The following is a 20,437-nucleotide window of genomic DNA, read 5'->3' on the forward strand; positions in this document are numbered from 1 at the left end:
GGACTGGAATGCAAAAGTAGGAAGTCAAGAAACACCTGGAGTAACAGGCAAATTTGGCCTTGGAATGCAGACTGAAGCAGGGCAAAGACTAATAGAGTTTTGCCAAGAAAATGCACTGGTCATAGCAAACACCCTCTTCCAACAACACAAGAGAAGACTCTACACATGGACATCACCATATGGTCAACACCAAAATCAGATTGATTATATTCTATGCAGCCAAAGATGGAGAAGCTGTATACAGTCAACAACAACAAAAAAGATCAGGAGCTGACTGTGGCTCACATCATGAACTCCTTATTACCAAATTCAGACTTAAAGGAAAACCACTAGACCATCCAGATATGACCTAAATCAAATCCCTTACAATTATACAATGGAAGTGAGAAATAGATTTAAGGGACTAGATCTGATAGATAGAGTGCCTGATGAACTATGGAATGAGGTTCGTGACATTGTACAGGAGACAGGGATCAAGTCCATCCCCATGGAAAAGAAATGCAAAAAAGCAAAATGGCTGTCTGGGGAGGCCTTACAAATAGCTGTGAAAAGGAGAGAGGCAAAAAGCAAAGGAGAAAAGGAGAGATATAAGCATCTGAATGCAGAGTTCCAAAGAATAGCAAGGAGAGATAAGAAAGCCTTCTTCAGCAATCAATGCAAAGAAATCGAGGAAAACAACAGAATGGGAAAGACTAGAGATCTCTTCAAGAAAATTAGAGATACCAAGGGAACATTTCATACAAAGATAGGCTCGATAAAGGACAGAAATGGTATGGACCTAACAGAAGCAGAAGATATTAAGGAGAGCTGGCAAGAATACACAGAAGAACTGTACAAAAAAGATCTTCACGACCCAGATAATCATGATGATGTGATCACTCATCTAGAGCCAGACATCCTGGAATGTGAAGTCAAGTGGGCCTTAGAAAGCATCACTACGAACAAAGCTAGTGGAGGTGATGGAATTCCAGTTGAGCTATTTCAAATCCTGAAAGATGATGCTGTGAAAGTGCACTCAATATGCCAACAAATTTGGAAAACTCAGCAGTGGCCACAGGACTGGAAAAGGTCAGTTTTCATTCCAATCCTAAAGAAAGGCAATGCCAAAGAATGCTCAAACTACCGCACAATTACACTCATCTGACATGCTAGTAAAGTAATGCTCAAAATTCTCCAAGCCAGGCTTCAGCAATACGTGAACCATGAACTTCCTGATGTTCAAGCTGGTTTCAGAAAAAGCAGAGGAACCAGAGATCAAATTGCCAACATCCACTGGATCATGGAAAAAGCAAGAGAGTTCCAGAAAAACATCTATTTCTGCTTTATTGACTATGACAAAGCTTTTGACTGTGTGGATCACAATAAACTGTGGAAAATTCTGAAAGAGATGGGAATACCAGACCACCTGACATGCCTCTTGAGAAATCTGTATGCAGGTCAGGAAGCAACAGTTAGAACTGGACATGGAACAATAGACTGGTTCCAAATAGAAAAAGGAGTACGTCAAGGCTATATATTGTCACCCGGCTTTTTTAACTTATATGCAGAGTACATCATGGGAAATGCTGGACTGGAAGAAACACAAGCTGGAATCAAGACTGCCGGGGAAATCTCAATAACCTCAGATGTGCAGATGACACCACCCTTATGGCAGAAAGTGAAGAGGAGCTAAAAAGCCTCTTGATGAAAGTGAAAGAGGAGAATGGAAAAGTTGGCTTAAAGCTCAACATTCAGAAAACGAAGATCATGGCATCTGGTCCCATCACTTCATGGGAAATAGATGGGGAAACAGTGTCAGACTTTATTTTTGGGGGCTCCAAAATCACCGCAGATGGTGACTGCAGCCATGAAATTAAAAGACGCCTACTCCTTGGAAGAAAAGTTATGATCAACCTAGATAGCATATTCAAAAGCAGGGACATTACTTTGCCAACTACTGTCCATCTAGTCAAGGCTATGGTTTTTCCTGTGGTCATGTATGGATGTGAGAGTTGGACTGTGAAGAGGGCTGAGCACCAAAGAATTGATGCTTTTGAAGTGTGGTGTTGGAGAAGACTCTTGAGAGTCCCTTGGACTGCAAGGAGATCCATCCAGTCCATTCTGAAGGAGATCAACCCTGGGATTTCTTTGGAGAGAATGATGCTAAAGCTGAAACTCCAATACTTTGGCCACCTCCTGCAAAGAGTTGACTCATTGGAAAAGACTCTGAGCTGGGAGGGATTGGGGGCAGGAGGAGAAGGGGACGACCGAGGATGGGATGGCTGGATGGCATCACGGACTCAATGGACATGAGTCTGAGTGAACTCCGGGAGTTGGTGATGGACAGGGAGGCCTGGCGTGCTGTGATTCATGGGGTTGCAAAGAGTCGGACACAACTGAGTGACTGAACTGAACTGAACTGAATGTACCCTGCCTGAGGACAGTCTCTGGATTAAACCTTCTGGTTAATCCTATTATCTTAAAATAAATTATGGGAGTAGGTCTGGTGAGGTCTTTACAACTTCCAGACATTCTTTTCATTCATTGGAGAGTATATAACTCCACTGCTAACACTAGCAAGGGAGTACTCTTTCTACCCCCTTCTGATGCCTATGTCAGAAGTTTTCTCCATCTCCTTTATACTTTAATAAAACTTTATTACACAAAGCTCTGAGTGATCAAGCCTCGTCTCTGGCCCCAGATTGAATTCTCCTTGGAGGCCAAAAGTCCTGGCGTCTTTTCTGTGGTTCAGCAACAATCTTTCAATAGTAGGAGACTTGAACACCCCTACAGATAATTAAAACAGAAAATTGATATGCAAACAGAAGTCTTAAATGATACACTAGATGAGATGGATCTCATTGATATTTTCAGGACATTCCATCCAAATGCAGAAGAATACACCTTCTTCTCAAGTGCACATGGAACATTCTTCAGGACAGACCACATCTTGGGTCATAAATCAAGCCTCAGTAAATTTAAGAAAATTGAAATCATATCAAGCATCTTCTCTGACCACAATGCTATAAGACTAGATATCAATTACAAGAAAAAAACTGTAAGAAATGCAGACACATGGAGATTAAACAACACGAGATTACTGAAGAAATCAAAATGGAAATAAAAAAATTCTAGAAACAAATGACAATCAAAACATGACAACTTAAAACCTATGGTATGCCGCAAAAGCAGTTCTAAGAGGGAAGTTTATAGCAATACAATCCTACCTCAAGAAACAAGGAAAACATCAAATAGATAACCTAACTTTATACCTAAAACAAGTGGAAAAAGAAGAACCTCCCCCATAATAAGTAGAAGGAAAGAAATCATAAGAATCCATGCAGAAATAAATGAAAAAGAAATGAAAGAAATAATAGTAAAGATTAATAAAACTAAAACCTGGTTCTTTGAGAAGATAAACAAAATTGACAAACATTTATCCAGACTCATCAAGAAAAAGAGAGACAAGAATCAAATCAACAAAATTAGAAATGAAAAAGGAGAGATTACAATGGGCAATGCCAAAATACAAAGGATTATAAGAGACTATTATGAACAACTATACAGCAATTAAATGGATAACCTGGAAGAAATGGATAGATTCTTAGAAAAGTTAAATCTTCCAATACTGAACCAGGAAGAAATAGACCCAATTACAAGCACTGAAATTGAAGCTGTGGTCAAAAGTCTCTCAAAAAACAGAAGATCAGGACCAGAATGCTTCACAGGAGAATTATATCGAACATTTAGAGAAGAGCTAATGCCTATCCTTCTAAAACTCTTTCAAAAAATTTCAGAGGAAGGAATACTTCCAATCTCATTCTATGAGGCCACCATCACCCTGATACCAAAACCAGACAAAGACAACAAAAAGAAAGAAAACTACAGGCCAATATCACTGATGAATGTAGATGCAAAAATCCTCAACAAAATTTTAGCACACAGAATTCAGCAGCACATCAAAAATCTCATACACCATGACCAAGTTGGGTTTATTCCAGGGATGCAAGGATTCTTCAATATATGCAAATCAATCAATGCGATACACCATATTAACAAACTGAAAGATAAAAGCCATATGATCATCTCAATAGATGCAGAAAAAGCCTTTGACAAAATTCAGCTGCCATTTATAATTAAAGCTCTTCAAAAAATGGGCATAGAAGGAACCTACCTCAACATAGTAAAGGCCATATATGACAAGCCTACAGCAAACATTATTCTCAGTGGTGAAAAACAATCCATTTCCCCTAAGATCAGGAACAAGGCAAGGGTGTTCACTTTCACCACTATTATTCAATATCTTTCTGGAAATTCTAGCTATAGCAATCAGAGAAGAAAAAGAAATAAAAGGAATCCAGATCAGAAAAGAAGCTCTCACTGTTTTCAGGTGACATGATACTGTCCATGGGATTTTCCAGGCAAGAGTACTGGAGTGGGGTGCCATTGCCTTCTCCGGATACTGTACATAGAAAACCCTAAAGATGGTATCAGAAAATTTCTAGTGCTAATCAGTGAATTTAGCAAAGTTACAGGATACAAAATCAGTACACAGAAATTATTTGCATTTGTATATGCTAACAATGAAAAATCAGAAAGAGAAATAAAGGAATCAATTCCATTCACCATTGCACCAAGAAGAATTAAATGTCTAGGAATAAACTGACCTAAGGCGACAAAAGAACTGTACACAGAAAATCGTAAGACACTGATGAAAGAAATCAAAGGCAACATAAATGGGTGGAGAGATATTCCATGTTCCTGGGTAGGAAGAATCAATATTGTGAAAATGATGTTACTACCAAATGCAATCTACAGATTCAATGCAATCCCTATCAAATTACCAATGGCATTTTTCACAGAACTAGAACAAAAAATTTCACAATTCATGAGGAAACACAAAAGGCTTCTGAATAGCCAAAGCAGTCTTGAGAAAGATGAATGGAACTGGAGAAATCAACCTTCCTGACTTCAGATTATACTACAAAGCTACAGTCATCAAGACAGTATGGTACCAGCACAAAAACAGAACTAGAGATGAATGGAACAAGATAGAAAGCCCATAAATAAACCCATGCCCTTATGGGTACCTTATTTTTGACAGAGAAGGAAAGAATATACAATGGGGCAAAGAAAGCCTCTTCAATAAATGGTGCTGGGAAAACTGGACTGGTACATGTGAAAGAATGAAATTAGAATGCTTCCTAACACCAAACACAAAGATAAACTCAAAATGGATTAAAGACCTAAATATAAGACCAGAAACTATAAAACTCTTAGAGGAAAACATAGGCAGAACACTCAATGACAGAAATCAAAGAAAGATCCTCTGTGACTCACCTCCTCAAGTAACAGAAATAAAAACAAAAGTAAACAAGTGGGACCTGATTAAACTTGGAAGCTTTTGCACAGCAAAGGAAACTACAAGCAAGGTGAAAAGACAACCCTCAGAATGGGAGAAAATAATAGCATCTGGAACAACTGACAAAGGATTAATTTCCAAAATATACAAACAACTGATACAACTCAATGTCAGAAAAACAAAAAACCCAGTCAAAAAGTGGGAAAAAGACCTAAATAGACATTTCTCCAAAGAAGACATACAGACGGCTAAAAGCACAGGAAAAGATGCTCACCATTGCTTATTATTAGAGAGAATCAAACCAAAACTGCAATGAGATATCACCTCACACTGGTCAGAATGGCTCTCATCAAAAAGTCTACAAACAATAAATGCTGGAGAGGGTGTAGAGAAAAGGGAATGCTCTTGCACTATTGGTGGGAATGTAAATTGATAAAGCCACTATGGGAGATGACATGGAGATTCCTTAAAAAGCTAGGAATAAAAGCACCATATGACCCAGCTATCCTGCTCCTAGGGATATACCCTGAGGTAACCAAAATTTAAAAAGACACGTGTATCCCATTGTTCACTGCAGCACTATTTGCAATAGCTGGAACATGGAAACAACCTAGATGGCCATCGACAGATGAATGGATAAAGATGTTGTGGTACATATATACAATGGAATACTACTCAGCCATAAAAAGGAATGCATTTGAGTCAGTTCTGGTGAGGTGGATGAACCTGGAACCTATTATACAGAATGAAGTGAGTCAGAAAGAAAAAGATAAATATCGTATTCTAACACATGTATACAGAATCTAGAACAATAGTACTGAAGAACTTCATTACAGGGCAGCAGTGGAGAAACAGATATAGAGAATAGATTTATGGACAGGGGAGAGGGGAGGAGAGGGTGAGATGTATGGAAAGAGTAACATGGAAACTTATTTAGTTCAGTTCAGTTCAGTTGCTCAGTCGTGTCCGACTCTTTGTGACCCCATGAATCGCAGCACGCCAGGCCTCCCTGTCCATCACCAACTCCGGGAGTTCACTCACACTCGCGTCCATCGAGTCAGTGATGCCATCCAGCCATCTTATCCTCTGTTGTCCCCTTCTCCTCTGGCCCCCAATCCCTCCTAGCATCAGAGTCTTTTCCAGTGAGTCAACTCTTCACATGAGGTGTCCAAAGTACTGGAGCTTCAGCTTTAGCATCATTGCTTCCAAAGAAATCCCAGGGCTGATCTCCTTCAGAATGGACTGGTTGGATCACATTACCATATGTAAAATAGATAGCCAATGGGAATTTGCTGTATGGCTCAGGAAACTCAAACAGGGGCTCTGTATCAACCTAGAAGGGTGGAATGGGGAGGGAGCCTGGAGGGAGGCTCAAAAGGGAGGGGATATATGTATACCTATGGCTGATTCATGTTGAGGTTGACAGAAAACAACAAAGTTCTGTAAAGCAAGTATGCTTCAATAAAAAGATAAATTAAAAAGAAAAAAAATACTACGTCTTTGAGGTTTACCAAACATCTAAGGAAAAAAGAAACCAACTAAAATCAGTGTACATGAACTTTTCTATACAGTACAAAATTAGAGAACTTTGCCATCATTTTATTAGGCTAGAATAAGCTAGATTTAAAAACCTGCCAAAAATATACTAGTAAATACAATTCTGTAAAAAAAACAACAACAACATAATTTTAGTAAGATAAATTATTAAAAGAATAGATAGCTTCAAACTATTCTAGAGATGTATAATACATCAGTTAACTTCTTTAATTCTAAGAATAAAAGTTATTTGACTTTTATACCAAGTTATCAAATAAGTGATCAAAATTGATTTTAAAATGAAGGCAAATTGGTACACCACTATTAAGAACAGCATGGAAGTTCTTTCAAAACTAAAAATAGAGCTACCGTATAATCCAGCAATCCCACTTCTGGGCATATATCCAGGGAAAACCATAATTTGCAAAGATACTTGCACCCCAGTGTTCACCACGGCACTATTTATAATCACGAAGACACAGAAGCAACCTAGCTATCCATCAGTGTATGAAGGGGTAAAGATGAGGTAAATATGTACAATGGAATACTACTCAGCCGTAAAAAGAATGAAAGAACTGTCATACTGAGTGAAGCGAGTCAGACAGAGAAAAGATAAATATCAGATAATATTGCTTATATGTGAAATTTTAAAAAAGTGGTACAAATTAACTTATTTATAAGACAGAAATAAAGCCACAGATGTTGAAAAAAAACATGCTTACCAATGGAAAAAGGGGGGAAAGATAAATTGGGAGAGAGAACTACTAAGAACCTACTATGTAGCACAGAGAACACTACTCAATACTCTGTAACCACCTACATGGGAAAAAATGTAAAAAAGAGTAGATACATGCGTATAACTGATTCACTGTGATGTTTGAAAGCTTGAAAACAGTTTTGGAGTTTCTCAAAAAACTAAAAATAGAAGTACTGTATGACACAGCAATTCCATTCCTTGGTATACATTTTAAAAACAAAACAAGAACATTAATTTGAAAAGATCCGCACACCCCAATGTTCACAGTAACCTTATTTACAACTGCCATGATATGGGGAAAAAAAAAACCAAAAAACAAAAAACTAACTGTCCATCAACAGATGAATGGATAAGGAAGATGAGGTGCACTGCTCAGCCAAAAAAGAACAATATATTGCCATTTGCAGGGGTATAGATAGACTTGGAAGGCATTATACTAAGTGAAATGTCAGATGGAGAAAGATAAATACTGCATTATATCACTTATGTGTGAAATCCAAAACAACAGCCACAGCAAACTGGAGAATATATCAAAAAAACGAAGCAGAATCACAGATAAAGAGAAAAAACTAGTGGTTATCACTAATTTTATGAAGGGCCAACATAGGGGTGTGGTAGTTGAAAGATACAACCTGTTGGGTATAAGATAGGCTACAAAGATATACTGTAAGACCCAAGGAACATAGCCAATACTTTGTAATAATGGTAAATGGAGTATAGACCTTAAGAGTATATAAAAATAAAATTAAAAATGTCATATGATCTTCTCAAAAAAAAAAAAAGGTGACAAGGGGCCTCTGAATCAAGGGAATAGTGTGGGCGGGTGGGTGTGTGTAGGGGGCAGTGGGAGGGTGAGATTGGACATGGTTTCCAATCAGAGAGCTGTGAGAGTGAAAATATCAGAATGGAAGGCCAGGTCATTCTGGGATTCTGTGCTCAATAAGGCTGAGAAGAAGGGCACACAGGTGAAGGTGTGGGAGAGGCAAAGCCATAAGCAGAGCTCATCTAGGTGTCTTGGGGGTCAGAGTTTCCCAGTGGAGGGTCTCTCTCTATTTTTTTTTAACTTTGGCTGCACAGGCTCTCTTTTTATGGTGAGAAGCCTTAGTTGCTCTGCACATGTGGTATCTTAGTTTCCCAGCCAGGGATCAAACCCTTGTCCTCTGCATCGGAAGGTGAATTCTTATCCACTGGACCACCAGAGTCCCCCAGTGGAGAGTCTTGAATGGATTATACATGTCAGGGGCTGGGGGAACCAGAACAGCCTTCTCAGTTTACCTGCTGCTGCTGCTAAGTCGCTTCAGTCGTGTCCGGCTAGATATACCAATTTCACCATTTTTAAAATGTGCTATCAGGTTTAAAAAAAAAAAAACAACAGCTAGAGAAGCACTGGTCTGGGTTGAAGATGAGATTCCTAAAGAAGACGAGATTCCTAAAGAGAAGGAACACAGAGGACTTAGGCAGAAGAGAATCAAGGACGCGTTCTGGGGTGGGATCAATCCTTCACACCCTCAGAAGTGCTGGCACAGCAGAGGTGTTGGAGGACCAAACGTTATTGATGCTCCCCCATTGCAGACCACAGAGGAAGGAACAGGACAGGCACTGTGAGGCACCTGGGGTGCAGGTTGAATAGTCAGCTGCCTGCTACTGCTGCTGCCTGGTCACTGTCCCTGAGGGCCCCAAAGTATGGCCTCAGCATATATGATGAGTCTGGCCCAGTCCTGAGCTAAGCTGACCCAGGTGAGGGGCTGTGGCAGACAGGCCAAGGATTCTAAAGGGAGACTCATGTCTCTTCCTGATTCCACCTCTTCCCAGTTTGGAGCTCCAGCAAAGTCTACCACTGCTCTAGGGCTGTGTCCACATCTCCACACAGAAAGAGGCTCGTGGGATGATGAGCATGGGGCCAAGCTGCGGTCTACCTCCACACCTGGCAAGTGGTGGGAACGCTGTGAACAGGAGCTTGGTTCTGCCTGATGGAGAGGCCTGGCATTATTGTGGCCTGGGGGTGTGGCACATTTTGGAGATGGGAGAGATCACATACCTGTCCTCTGCTGGGCTGACCCAATCTGTTTGTCGGGACTTCCTTCCCTGTCCAGCTCTCAACTGCCTCCTTTCCTCTCCCTCTTGGGGTTGGACCCCATCTCTAGTCCTGTGACTGCTCATCATTGTTCTTCCAATAAGACCATTGTTCAGATCCAAAAGGGTGCTGCACCTTGACTTTACTCCATCCCTGGTTTATACTTGCCGTTCTAAGACTAGGCTCTGCCATACCTCTTGGGGCTCATGGGACTCTGCTGGTGGCTGCACACTTGGGGGTCTTTCCTATGGAGCGGCTGTGCGGTGCTTAATTGTTCGTTCCTATCTGACTCTTTGTGATCCCATGGACTATAGCCTGCCAGGCTCCTCTGTCTGTGGAATTCTCCAGGCAAGAACACTAGAGTGGGTTGTATGTGCTTCTCCAGTGGATCTTCCCAACCCAGGGATCGAACCCATGTCTCCCATATTGTGGGCAGATTCTTTACTGACTGAGCCCCCAGGGAAGCTCAAGAATACTGGAGTGGGTATCCTATCCTTTCTCCAGGGGATCTTCCCAATCCAGGAATCAACCTGGGGTCTCCTGCATTGCAGGCGGATTCTCTACTAGGTGAGCTACCAGGAAGCCCCCTACAGAGTGGAAGGGGGCTCCCAAATTTGGTATCCCCCAGATTTTTGGCACCAGGGGTTGGTTTTGAGGAAGACAATTTTCCCGCCGACTAGGGGAGGGCAGAGGCGAGGAGATGGTTCAGGGGGTAACATGAACGATAGGGAGCGGCAGATGAAACTTTGCTCACTGCCTGCTGCTCATCTCCTGCCTTACAGCCAAAGCCCGTATCTGTACCAGCCCGTGGCCTGAGAGTTCTGGACCCCTGCTACGCAGGATTAGCTCCTCTGGCCCCGGTTTCTTCCCCCTTTTCTCCAACCTGCACTGCCAGATCTCAGAATGGTTTAGTCTGTGTGCTAACAGCCGAGGGTCAGGAAGCAAGTGGAGTGACACTAACGCACTTGGCTACCAATAGGTTCCCTCCTCATCCTGGAGAGAGAGCGGGCTGAGAAGCAGCACTGGGCAGTGAAGAGGGAGGGAAGAGGTTTTCCTGGGCTGGAGCTCCTCAGGCAAGTGCCTGGGAGAATGGGAAGCTTTGGGTTGAAGTGGGTAGAGACACCCATCCCAGAGAACCACTGCTGACTTTTATCTTTCCTCCCTAAAGCTGTCCTGTCCCCAGTTTCTGCTTTGCTGAGATATATTCCTATCCCCCCCACCAAGGTTTTCCACATCAGAAGAAAGCTTTGCGGACCCAGCTGCCTAAGGAAAAGGGCTTCCCAGGTAGCACTAGCGGTAAAGAACCCGTCTGCCAGTGCAGGAGACACAAGAGATTCGGGTTTGATCCCTGAGTCAGGAAGATCCCCTGGAAGAGGGTGTGGCAACCCACTCCAGTATTCTTGCCTGGAGAATCCCATGGACATTGGAGCCTGGTGGGCTGTAGTCCAGGGTTACAAAGAGTCCTCCATGACCAGAAGAGAGAGACTCAGCATGCACACACACCTAAGAAAAAACCCAGCATTCACCTGGGATTCTCACCTTTATCTCACTTCTCAACTCACCACCAAGTCCTGTTGGTTCTACTTGTAAAACTGATCCTCAATCAGCCCTCTATCCCTCAGTTCCACCCTCGCTTCTGTAGTCTCTGGGTGTGTTAAGTTGCTTCAGTCGTGTCTGACTGTTTGCAACCCTAAGGAGTGTAGCCTGCCAGGCTCCACTGTTCACACGATTCTCCAGACAAGAATACTGGAGTGGGTTGCCATGCCCTCCTCCAGGGGATCTTTCCACCCCAGGGATCGAACCAGCATCTCTTACGTCTCCTTCATTGGCAGGTGCGTTCTTTATCACTAGCACCACCTGAAGCCACCAGCATCTTTCCTCTGGACTAGTCTAGTACCTTCTTAGCTGATGTTTAGTTTACTCTCGCTTCTTAATCCAATTCAGTAGCTGCAGTGATTTAAACATGCACACTCACACACTGTGTCACTTTTCTCACTGCTTGAAATCCTTCTGTTGCTTCCTCTGCTGCTGTGATAAATCTCAGCTTCTTATCAGGGCCACAGCCTGGTGAGGACACAGCCCTGCTGACTCACTCTGTACCCCCAGTCCTTATCCCCTTTGCTCACCAGCTCCTGCCCCACTGGCCTCCTTGGGGCTCCCAGGACACTGCAAGCCCTTCCTGCCTCCCGCCTAGCATGGAGGGGCCCCTTCTAGGAATTCCCTACCCCAACCTGGCTTCTGCAGAGCCTTCTCTGACCAGTCCCTCTTTTAAACTATTTATCTTGTGTGTGTGTGTGTGTGTGTCTTTTGTTTGTTTTGAAAAGCAAGTGAAAGTGTTAGTCCCACAGTGTTTGACTCTCTACAATCCCATGACTGTAGCCCACCAGGCTCCTCTGTCCATTAAATTCTCCAGGCAAGAATGCTGGAGTTTGTTGCCATTCCCGGGGATAGTACCCACACAGGCATCGAACCCAAGTCTCCTGCATTGCAGGCAGATTCCTTACCTCTAACCCTGATCCTGACCCTAACCTTTTGGTTTTGTTTTATTGTTTATTTTCTGTGTCAGTGTGGGTGTGTGGTGGTGGTGGTGGTGGGCGGGTTGTTTGTTTTTCTTTTTATTTAAAGAGATTTTCACAATCTGAAGTTATCTGCTTTCTATCTATTGACTTTTCTGTGGTTTGTCCCTGACTGAAATTCTGGTCGCGAGGGCAGAGTCCTGTTTACTGTTCTCTCTGCTGAGTCTAGCACAGCGTTTGGCTCACAGTGGGTCCTAAATGGCATTTGCTGTTGAAGGAGCAGTGAATTAGGACAGATGAGTAAGCGGGAAGAAGTGCGGGCCCTGCGGTCTTGCTCAAGCTACGTGTCATCTACATTCTTGAACACAAGCAGGAGGCTGGGGCATGGTCTAGGAGGAAGGGAAGCCCACTCAGGTCTGGGAGGGTGCCCGGCAAGCACCAGGGCTGTGCATGCCCAACCATCATGAGGGCACAGTGCTCTCTCACCTCACCCCCACAAAGTGGTCCCTTCCCCCATGCCACACCTCCTGGCTGTGGAGACGGTGTGGAGGTTGAGGGAGCCAGGCAGCCTGCAGACCCATACACGGCGGGGATTAGAACTGAGCCCCGCGGGGCCTACTAAGCAGCTTAACCCCCAAATCTGCCTGTGTTGTTTGCCAGACATTCCAGAACATTCCACTCACCCTTCTCTTCAGCCTCCAGCAGAGGCAAACTCATAAAGGCCTCTTTCACCATACACACATGCGTTGTGTGTACCAGCTTCAGGCTATTTAAGCAAGACCTAGAACTGGCTGTAGTTCAAAGACGAAGGGATTCTGGTATTTATAGCTTTAGTGAGGGCTTTGGGCCTTTAGGGGTGGAAAGCGTAAGTAAACTTCAGCTCTCGGAGTTGAGTTTTCTATGAGGTTACTGCATAAAAAGCTCAGTTTAACAGCAGTTCTGACTACAGTCCTTGTAGAAAACGTTATAACTTGCTCCCTGTGGTCAGCACACAGCTCCCTCTCCAAGACACACTGTAAGGGCATTCTCAGGATTCATGCTTTATGCTCTTTATTTCCAAGGAAAGGGGAAAATTCCTGCTAAATGGAAGAATGTGTAGCCCAAAACCAAGAGTAGAATTTGTGGATTTCCTGCTGCCTTCTTCCTTTTTCCTGTAGGGCATTTGGAAAAATTTCATCACCACTACAAATACTAGTTACTCTGTCGGCATGCTGGGTCCAAAAATGACCTGCCTGGAGCTATTGTGGAAAATGGGAGAAAACACTCCAAAAATTGCTAGGTATCTCCACCAGCAATGCTTTGGTCACATCCTAAAAAAAGAAGAAAACGAAGAAAAAGAATTCAGGACATGAAGAAGAGCTAAAAGACAAGGATATTTGAAATGTCAGTGTCCCAAGGTATTTAGAAGCTAGTGTTCTTGCCTGGAGACTCCCAGGGATGGCAGAGTCTGCTGGGCTGCCGTCTATGGCATCGCACAGAGTCAGACACGACTGGAGCGACTTAGCAGCAGCAGCAGCAAACATGCAGAAGGCAATGGCACCCCACTCCAGCACTCTTGCCTGGAAACTCCCATGGATGGAGGAGCCTAGTGGGCTGCAGTCCATGGGGTCGCTGAGAGTTGGACACGACTCAGTGACTTCACTTTCAGTTTTCACTTTCATGCATTGGAGAAGGAAATGGCAACCCACTCCAGTGTTCTTGCCTAGAGAATCCCAGGGAGGGGGGAGCCTGGTGGGCTGCCGTCTATGGGGTCACACAGAGTCGGACACGACTGAAGTGACTTAGCAGCAGCAGGTGCAGAAAGGAACAGATGAGTCGCAAGGGGAATGAAAATTCCTTATGGGCCAGAAATATAAAGTCATAGGACAACTCACTGATGGTTTTAATGCTTCTAGAATATTTATAGCAAAGAAACAAAATTGGTAATTGGGCCAAAGGCTGCACGTGGAGCCTCTGTCTAAGGTTGGGAAGCAAGCTGTGTTTAAGACAGGAGACCAAACTAGGGGGCAGAAGGCCATCCATGCTACAATTAATAAAAAGCTCAGGCTGTTCTGGGAGTGTTACATCTGTTATCTTCATCTAAACATTGAAAATACACCTGGAAAGTGGACATCATCATTCACATATTACAGATATACAAATTGAGGTTTAGCAATGGCTAAATCTGTTTTGTGTATAAAGTTACAGAGCTCATGTTAGGTAGCCCACATTTTCCCTTCTTGATCTTGCTATGGAATAAGAAGAGGTGGTCTGGCATAGTGAATATGTCATGGATTCTGGAATCAAACAGGCTGAGGTTTACACCCCAACTCTAAACATCTACTAAATGAGTAGCTACGGAGAAATTGTCTCACCTCTTCAGAGTTTAATTTCCTCCTCTGTAAAAGCTGGGGAAGTTTCAACACTAATAATCAGAGTTCAACAACACACTGAAAGGATTATACCCTAAAACGAATTGGAATTTCTTCCTGGAATGCAGGAACTGTTCAACATACAGAAGTCAATCAATATACCACATTAATAGAATGAAGGGGGAAAAGCACATGATCATCTCACTGGATGAGGAAAAAGCGTTTGACAAAATTCAAATACCCTTTTGTGTATTGAAAACGCTCAGCAAACTAGGAATATAAAGAAACTATGTCAACATAACAATGGTCAAATGTGAAAAGCCCATGGCTAACTTCGTACTCAACAGCGAAAGACTGAAAGATTTTCCTTTAAGATCCAGACAATAATGCCCACATCTCAGTCTCAAGGGAGAATTCCATGTTGAGGAATGCTAGCATGTGCCGATGACAGCTGAGGCTACCCAGACTCTGCTCACAGCACGTGGGTGTTGGGTGGCACCCACTGGACTGGAGATGCTGCCTCTCATATGAGAGCCATGCTGGCAGTAGCCAAGCCTGGTGCTTCTCAGCCAACGTTGTGCTGGCAGGCCAGAAATACTCAGGTGAAGCAGAGGTGAGGTAATTAGGAGAGGCAGAATTGCCTAGATCAAAGTTCAGGGATCTAGTTGTTTATCTTTCTGCTGGAGGAGGGCTTTGGTGTTGTGACGCCTGAGCCTGAAGTCTTGGCCAGCGTTAGAGGTAATCTCCCTACAAGAAGAATAGAGGTCATCAAGAGAGGCCAAGAGAAATCTTTTCTCATGAGATTTTCTTGGGTATGTTTTCCAGGAGTACTGGACAAAGAATGTTCTTTTTGGTCACGTTGCTTTTATTAGTAGATGAAGCAGCCATGACAAAGTGCTGTAGACTGAGGGGTTTCACCAACAGACATTTGTCTCTCGCAGTTCTAGAGCCAGGAAGTCCAAGATCAACGTGGGTTCATTTTGAGGCTTCTTCTCTTGGTTTGAGGCGGTTGCCATTTCACCATGAGCTCACATGACCTATTCTTTGTGCACGTGCTGAGAAAGTGAGGGAGCAAGACAATGGTGTTCTTCTTACCAGGGCATTAATCCCTTTGGACTAGGGCCCCACCCTTATGGCTTCATTTAACCCTAATTTCTTACTAGGAGGTCCCATCTCCAAATATAGCCACACTGCACATTAGGGCATGAACATATGAATTTTGGGGGACTCAAGCATTCAGTCCATAAAAGTTGGCAACCCCAGGAACACCTTAAAAAAAACCAACATAGCTCCCTGGGGGGAATATGTGCCCCTGTGTGCCACTCACTGATAACAGGAGGGTCATGTAGATTTGCAGGAACCCTTCTGGCAAATGACATGCGTGAGGCTCTGGCTTGGGAATGTTTTTTACACTTACCAAAAGGTAATTGATTGATGCTGAGAGAAGCAGCAGAAAAAGCTTGGAATTCAGAGTCAGATTTTAATCACTTTTAAGTATATGATCACTTGTATTTTAATCACTTGTAAGTATATAATTTGGAGGTGTTCAGTACATCCATCCATATTGTTCTGAAACAATCACCACTCTCTATTCCCAGAAATTTCTCATCATTCCAAACTGAAACTGTATCCATTAAACACTAATTCCCCACTCCCTCTTCCTCCCAAATTCTGGCAGCAACCATTCTACATTTTCTCTCTTTACATATGACTACTCTAGATATTTCACGTATTTGTATTTTGTCTTTTTATGACTGGCTTATATCACATAGTGTAATGTCCTCAGGGTAGCATGTGTCAGAATTCCTTTCCATTTTATGGCTGAATAATACTCCATTGTAAGGATGTATCAACACCACATTTTGTTTATCTATTCACCTGTCAATGGGCATGAGAGTAGTTCTTACCTTTTGACTATTGTGAATAATGCTGTCATGAACAAAGGTATACAAATATCTGTTTGAGTTCTTGCTTACAACTTTTTGGGGTATATAACTAGGAATGGAATTATTAGCTCATAAGGTAGTTCTATGCTTAATATTTTGAAGAATCTTCATACTGTTTTCCAAAGAAACTACAATATTTTACATTCCTACCAACATGCAAGGGTTCAAGTTTCTCCACATCATCTCCAACACTACTTTTTTCCAGGTTGTTTTTTTTTAAATTTTTGATCAAAGCCATCATAAAGGGTGTGAGATGATACCTCATTGTGGTTTTGATTTGTATTTCCCTGATGTCTAATAATGTTGAGCATCTTTTCATGTGTTTACTGAAACACATGTATTTCTTCTTTGGAAAAATGCCTTTTCAAGTTCTTGCACATTTTAAAATTGGGTTGCTTGTTACTGTTGTTGATTTCAGGTGTTTTGAAATTCAGCAAATGCTTACCGTGCAAGAACCTACTCAAGTCAGTGGGGAATACAAGGATGAATGAGGTAGTGGCTCCTGTGCAACCTACCGCTGTGGTCCACTTTGTGTGGGGAAATGCAGGTGAATAGCTCATTCAAGACAGAGTGCTGAATAATATGGTACCCCCAAGGCAAGGGGGAGCAGGCAGGTTCCAATTAAAACAAGATGGCATTGGACCTGGTGGTGAAAGTAACTGGGATTTCAGCAGACAGAGAAGGAGCAGGGGAACAGAGCCCAGATTTCAAGAGATTCACAATGGTTTTAGGATGAGTTCTTAAAAATCACTGCTTGGTTGTGCAGGATGAGATTACAGCAGTGAGTTGTTTGTCTAACTGGTCATCCTCCATTCTCTCCAATGGCTCTGTGATCCTCCAAGTCCCTGTAATCAACCCTTCATCCCTGCATACACGGAAGGTTCTGTTTCCTTGACCCAGCCTCAGCTGATGGGATGGCCTCTCCGTAATGGACCAAGGGCACCTATCCCAGCTAGAGGAGAACTCATCTTCTCTTTCCTTGGAATTTGCGATTGGATCACAAAGATTCCTAGTGGTTGGTAGAACAGAAATGAGAGAACATTGAGAGGACTGAATGAACTTTGTTCTTCTGGTAGGAAAGAAACGGAGTTTGTGGAGAGAAAAATCAGGTAGATGCGTAGAGAGAAGCAGAGATGAGGGGCTAACAACTTCCGAAAAGAAACATAAAGGAACTTTTTCTGGCTCTCCAAATGCTGGTTCCAGTCCTATGTAAAGTCCAGCATCTTGCACTTGGTTCTGTGAATATTCTTGCATCTTTTCACTCAGTTCCCTTCTTTTCATTTAAGCTAAGTTGAGTGAGTTTCCATGACTGGCAACCAAAATAGCTTTGACTAAAACTATAGGAGCTGCAGGGCTATTCTCTTGAATCATGAGTTGACACAGTCCCTGGCATATGAATGCCTTTAAAAATATTGATTGATTATTTAATTAAAGCCCAACCACACTCCTGGACAAAGCACAATGACTGAAATAGTTATCTTTGGGAAGTAGCCTGTGAGGTAAACGCCTATTGCCAAAAAAACTGTTTTAAAGAGGATTCGTTATGAATAGAACTTCCTTCAAAGGCATAATACATCACACAATGGCACACTTGTGGGAATAGAAGCAAGAGGCTTACAAACAACTTGGATTGGAACCTTTGCACTTAGAGTGAATAATGTTCATGAATGGCACAGGCTAATAAAACTGTCCTAACTGGGGTGGCAGCTTGCCATCTGTGTGCTCCCAAGGCCTCAGGATGGGTTTCATCTCTGGGTTGGGAAGATCCCCTAGAGGAGGGCATGGAATGAACCCTAAAGGGTTCATTTCCTTTAGGATTGACTGGTTTGATCTCCTTGCTGTCCAAGGGACTCTGAAGAGTCTTCTCCAACATCACAGTTCAAAAGCACCAATTCTTTGGTGCTCAACCTTCTTTATGGTCCGACTCGCACGTCTGTACATGACTGCTGGAAAGACCATAGCTTTGACTACGTGGGCTTTTGTCAGCAAAGTGACGGCTCTGCTTTTTAATACGCTGTCTAGTGTTGTTGGGGCTTCCCGGGTGGCACTAGTGGTAAAGAAACAGCCTGCCAGTGCAGGAGACGTGACACATGTGGGCTCAGTCCCTGGGTCGGGAAGACCCCCTGGAGGAGGCAGTGGCAACCCACTCCAGTAGTCTTGCCTGGAGAATCCCATGGACAGAGGAGGTTGCTGGGCTACAGTCCACGGGATCACAAAATGTCCAACATGACTAAGCAACCGAGCATGAGCATGAACTGGTGCAGCTGTCGGAGCTGAGCAAGGACCTCTTCTCTCAGAGTTCCAAATGGGACCCTGGGCATATCTCTTCTGCTTTCTGCTGGAGCCTACTTCCCCACTCTGGGACTTTGCCCAGGAAGGGAAAGCTGAGACACACATGTCTCTCCACACGCTTCTGAGGGTTCCACACTCTTTCTTCTCCCCCAATCCGTGGAGCAAAACCAATGCTATCTCATCTTTCCTTTCTGTTGTGTCAGGACAGCCCTTACGTTACAGTCTCCTTTCTGAAATGCTAGCTACCCTCCCACTTTCACTGGAGACAGCGTAGAGGGCAGAGTGCCTAGACAGAAAAGCTGCTCACCGGTAAGAACCCTTCAAAGAGCTGAACATGAGTTAGCAACTAAAACAGCAACGAAATGCACACACAGGATTCCATGTAAACTGGTGAAATCTAAGTGTTAATAAACTGGGTACATATCAGTTTCCTGGTTGTGATGTTGTGCAAGGTGTTATCATTGGGGGAAACTAGGTGAAGGGTAAAGGAATATCTCTATATTATTTCTTTTTTTCTTAATTGGAGAATAATTGCTTTACAATGTTGTGTTTGTTTCTGCCATACAACATGAATCAACCATGAGTATACACACATCCCCTTCCTCTTGAACCTCCCTCCCACCCCCTTCTGTATTATTTCTTACAACTGCATGTGAATCAAAATTAAGTTTATTTTTTAAAAAAGAAGAAAGATGAGTAAGTGGTTAGCCTTGTGGAGAATACTCCAGGCAAAGTGAATCGCTTGGCTGGAGGCAGGGAAAGGGCTTGAAAAGTTAAGGGAGCTAAATGAGATAGTGACTGGGGCTCAGGCAGCAAGCAGGCACGTGGCCAGTGATGAGACTGGGGAGGAAGACAGGGCTTAGCACATGGGCTTTGTAGTGCTGTCAGCTATTTTGAATTTTAAGTGCAACTGAAGTATTTGAAGCAGGACAGTGATGTGATGAGATCTATCTTTTAGAGACACCTCTGACTTCATGACGAATGGCTGGGAAGTAGATGAGAGTGGGAGAGGGGAGACTTCTGCAAAGGTCTGGGTGAACGAGGATGCTGTAATAGTTGGGGGTGATTTGGGGAGATACGGGCAACTTTTAGAGGTAGAATTTGCAAGCAGAAAATTAGCACAGTATATAGTAAAGAAATGTATGGTGAGGGATAAAGAGTAGGAACATGTCAAAGAAAATCTTTATGTTTCTGAAATGAGCAACAGAGTAAACAGAGGTGCTTTACTAAGAGGAGGAAGGATGAAGAAGCGTGTTCAAAGGAAACTAAAGTGGACTGATTCTCACACCAATACTGCACAGTTCTAAATACAGAACTTCTAAATATGTTTGTTATGTGTGGGACAAGTTTCCACGATTTCACTTTTGGTTTTATAGACTTTCTCTGGCTTTCAATAACTTTTTGTTATTCTATGTGATTAGAATCAGTTTATCTGGTTTAAAAAAAAATCATGTTGGCATTTTTACGGGGATCACAGTAAATATGTAAATTGACTTAGAGGTAATTGGTTTCTTCTTGGGCTCCAAAATCACTGTGGACAGTGACTGTAGCCATGAGATTAAAAGACTTGCTCCTTGGAAGAAAAGCTATTACAAACCCAGACAGCACATTAAAAAGCAGAGAC

The sequence above is a fragment of the Capra hircus genome, chromosome 28 (assembly GCF_001704415.2).
Source record: "Capra hircus breed San Clemente chromosome 28, ASM170441v1, whole genome shotgun sequence".
In the NCBI taxonomy this organism is placed as follows: Eukaryota; Metazoa; Chordata; class Mammalia; order Artiodactyla; family Bovidae; genus Capra; species Capra hircus.